Raw genomic sequence first — 4,863 nt, 5'->3', positions numbered from 1 at the left:
TTAGATTTGTTATTAATTAGAGACATAGTTATCATCGCATCGCTATATCGACAGTATGGTGGTGTTTTGCTCCTTGCCACGGCATCCGAGTGTATGGCGCCCGCTTGGAGAGGGAGAGGCATGAGGGACGCGGCTTCACGTTGGGGAGGGAGGAGCGGCGCGCTGCGGCAGGGCAGGACGGAGGCACGGGGCGGCGCCGCCGCCAGAGTTGGATGCGGGTGGGGGTGCAAATTTGCAGAAACTCCGTAGTTTTTCAATATATTATGCACTGATTCGATATAACCTCAACTATATTACAAATTTTTGTATCTGATTTGATATAACCTCAATTATATTATAAATTTTTGTATTTAAGCCCCTCAGGGTATTAATAATTGCAAAACTATTATGTATTTCTGTATTACATCAATTACGTATCTATGACATTGAGGTATCTATGAATCAGCTGCACCCCAACCCTAGGCTTTCATTAGCGAGATGTCTATGCCTATCAACCAAAAATTCAGAAACGCAGAAGAAAAGGCCCACCGCATGGTTCCTTGCCACGACGCAACAAAGAGGTTGCTCCTTGGTCACCAGGACCAGAGGTTCGAACAACTCAGCGAAATATCTTGAAGCAATTGGGCTTTTGTCAGACAGGGATCAGTTTGACCAACGAGCTCAAGACAAGTACAACAAGCTCTTCGATCAGACTCTCACTCATGCGCATCTGATCGTGTTGGCAGCTATTTTTGGCTAGTCCATCGATGAGGCGGGTCAAGTTAGATCGGTGGACGGGCTGACAGTGTCGTGTTGAGAGCGTCCAGCTATACTCTTGGTCGTTCTTTCATTTGTTTCCAACGAATTCGTCCACAATTTTGGTTTGGAATGCTCGTGGCCTTAACAAAAAGGTGAGGCGTGACAGAGTGAAAGAAGTGCTTTTCTCCTCCAGTGCAGATATTGTTTGTTTACAGGAAATAGAGGTGTCACGTCCCAAAACAGTAATCATGTGATTAAGCATTCATAAGCATCATGACATTATGTTTATGCGTATTCATTTGATAACTTGAGTTTAAACATGTTTTAAAAGTACTTGGAGATAGTTGGGAGCCCTTTAGTAAAACCCTAGATGACTTGGAGATGAAGAAGAATATAAAAGGGGAATAGAATCAAGTTTTCAGCACAAGACCGTCCTTGCGGTCTAACCGGGATTACTCGTGGTCTGACCACCAGGGGGCAGCCACGTAGGCTTGCCACATGGGCTTTCTGCGGTCTAACCAACACTTCCCGTGGTCTAACCGCCAGAGCGCAGATGCTCAACTTAAGTGAATCGATCACTCTCTCTTGCTCTCTCTCACACTCACTCCCTCACTCTCCTCCCCACTCCACCTAAGAGAGAGAAGGAGAGCTCCACCTCGACGGCCACGACGATCGGAGATCGACGATGGGAACCTTCCCAGGCTTCCGGAGGACTTACTCAAGCTTCTCCCCTCTTCTCCATCGTCGGAGGCACACTCATCCAACCTCAAGCCCGCACGCTACCCTGGAGCCTGATCTCTAAATCAGAGCTTATCCGGAGTGGATTGATTCGCTAGGAAGCTACCATACATTAAGGTGAGGCATTCCCTACCGTTTCCCCATTATTTTCGAGCTTGATTCGACCCTCATGCCATTTAGACCCAAGTTCAACCTAGCCTAGATCCAATCTATGGTTATTTTGAGTTTAATTCAGTGAATATTATCCAAATCACTCTAGAAGCACTCCACTAGTTTCATGGAGCATTTTGGTACCCTTCATAATCGAAGACCTCGCCGGAGCCTTCACCGACGACCTCACAAAGGTGCCGCCGGTAGGATCTCACGGTCTGACCACCAATAGGGCCGGTCTGACCGCTAGACGATGGTTTGACTATCTATATACCATCGGTTTGACCGCTAGAGGCCAAAACCTTCTGCACACTGACGGTCTGACCGTCACTTCAACACCGGTCCGACCGCCAAGGTCCAAGACCCTCTGCACGCTCACGGTTTGACCACCATCCCAACGTCGGTCTGACCGCCAGTTATTCACAGCTCTATGCACTTAGGTTACCTTGTTTGAGGTTCAAACATTTTCCAACCTGAGTCTTTTGTCGATCTTTTGCAAACATTTTTGAAACACAACGCCCTATTGTTATCCAAGTATGCATCATTTGCACATTTTTCTATCGTTCGTTTGTTTACGCAATTCATTCTTGATTCATTTAGAGAGCGTTGTGCTGACGGTCCAAATAAGTGAAGACGATGCCAATCTACTGGAGTTCTATGAGTGTTGCGTCGGGAGTATCAGACAACCACCAGAGAACTAAGGCAAGCATCTAAGCATACTCAACCTACTACTTTGGTCTCGTATTATATAACTTGATAAATTACGTTTTATGTATGTTTGCATGAGTAATGAGTCCATTGTTGGGTTTAGATGAATTGCATTACCTCTACCTTGAGTTGTTGATTATCCATATCCCTGTAGCCTTACTAACATTGTTAATGTCTAACTTATAAATTATTCGAAATACTTAGCAATGCATAGGTCCTTGGTAGAAGACGAGCAATGGTTCAACCATTGTTCGCGAAATTAGGACTTATTATTTACAAACACAATGGCAATGATGTGAGTTGTATGAGATGTGAGAATGGGGCGAGATGTGGGCAGTGCTAGGGGTATCTTCTGTACCAGAGGAGTTCCTCAGTGTAATTCGAGAGAGGAGCCTGGATGCCATAGACCATTTGCATCATTTAAGCACCGTCCGTCGGTGCAGTTGGCTTTCACACTTTTCGTATTTAGTACATGTCGCATATGGGAATGATAAGCCGAATACTTTTGTAGCGGTAGCCTTTTGGCATACGAGTCAATGGTGTCATGGGAATAATACGCTTATAAGGGTATCCAGTTTACTCTGGGAGTAGTTCTGGATGACCCCCGCACCTATCAGTGTATGATCAAACGGTTGGAGTTTATTGGGAAAGGTTGACATGAGTACCCCCTTACGTGGGCCTATGTGGACACATGAACCGTATGGTCCTCGAGTCGTGTAGGTAAAGGAGTAGCCTCCTGCAGGGTGTAAAAACAATTCGAATTTCTGTGCTCTCGGTCATGAGCATGCTTCTGTCCATTTGCATTGGTCGTAGAGTTTCCGAATTTTGGGATGTATGATATGGAATAGTGTGTTGGGGATGGTTGGAAATGATTATTTATTATATGAGATGGTTCCAGTTAAATTTATGTTCAAGTTGTTGGTTACAGGGTAGAAAGATACTTTTGCTTAAATATAGAAGCTCACATGTGTATGTCAAGTTGCATTTCGCTTATGAAATTTACTTAACCATGTGACTAATTCCTTGCTAATACCTCAATGTATTCTCTTTGGAGTCAGGCTACCATATGTACCCATTATGGATTAAGTCTTGCGAGTACCTTCGTACTCACATTGCTCTTTCAGGTTCTACTGGTGAGGAGGAGCTCGTGTTTGGCTATTTCACGCCTGCCGATGTAGGTTGTAGGAGTGAGTAGTACAAACTACTCGTGTGGCGTGCTTTTGGGTGGAGTCTAAGAGCATATGGCTTCACCTAGCTTTGGTGTTGATAGATGTTACTTTTTCGCTATGTAGTTTCTCTAATCTTTTGTTGCAAATTATTGTAAATGGTTGAATGTTTAAGAACTTGTAATATAATTTAATTTCTCTCTCTTTCTTAAGCTTTGTTGTGATGATATATGTTGGAAATGCATGTATTCCGATCTTGGGCACAAAATATGTGCCGGATTACCGAGATGGTATTCGGGTTAATCATCGTGGTTATGATTGATCATCCTGATAATTAATTAGAATACTATTTGAACGGTTCCTCATAACGTGGTATCCGAGCTTGTTTTAATGAAGTAGCCTAAAACACTTAAGACGTAGGTTAGTAAAGGATGTCAACATCACTAAGTAATCCACTAAAGTTTTTTTTACCTCTTCATGCTAATATGTATAAACTTGCTATATTATGCCCCTAAGTGTAATGAACGGTTGATTGCTGCATCGTGTGTTTATTTCCACATGGTGATGTCTTTATGGATTTTGTTGCATCGACGAAAAAGGTAAGGAGCACATTATGATGGTGGTAAATATTGGGGGCTCAAACAGTGTGAGGCAGGGGCCTGGTATATCTCGTACAGTGATGGTACAGAAAGTGAATACGTAGCAATATATGAACATCCACTATACGATTGTAGTTATGGTCGTCTACCCATATGGCGATTACATGGGATGTCCTGTAAGACGACGGTACAAGAAGTGAATACATTGGTAACAACGTATGAAATGTCACTTATGCGGCGAGATGCACAAGCACTGTTGGTGTGAGAAAGAAAAAGTACCGCGAAGGGTGATGATTGGTAATCGTGGTATGTATGGGTGCCTGCGATCTTGATGTTTATTGCGGAGTGATGCACCCGAGAAAGAAATGCGTAGATAAGGGTCCATCATGTGTGGAACAGGGTAGAAATGCCATTGTTGTTGACGCCAGACTTCTAGCGATCTGACTGCTAGGTAGGTAACGGTCTGACCACCATATTGCTTGCGGTCTGACCACCAGCGGTGGTCTGCTTGCTAGCATTTGCGTAGAAGATGTTGCGAGGGTGAGCTAGGCCGTGTTTTAGCTGTGCTCTACTAAACCTTTTGATCATGAAAACTCATTACTATAGTGTGATGCTCTAGTGTGCATCATTTTTCTTGGTTCGGCCGTTGCTATTTCTAACTAAAGTTTGGGTTTAATCTTCCGCCTTCTCTCATTGTTGCCATCTTTAGTAGGATGAGAACCCACCAAAGTCTCGAAGATCTTCCCGAGGGTTCCAATGAGAAT

This window comes from Phragmites australis, chromosome 18 (genome assembly GCF_958298935.1).
Source record: "Phragmites australis chromosome 18, lpPhrAust1.1, whole genome shotgun sequence".
In the NCBI taxonomy this organism is placed as follows: domain Eukaryota; kingdom Viridiplantae; phylum Streptophyta; class Magnoliopsida; order Poales; family Poaceae; genus Phragmites; species Phragmites australis.
This window is presented reverse-complemented; position numbering follows the sequence as displayed.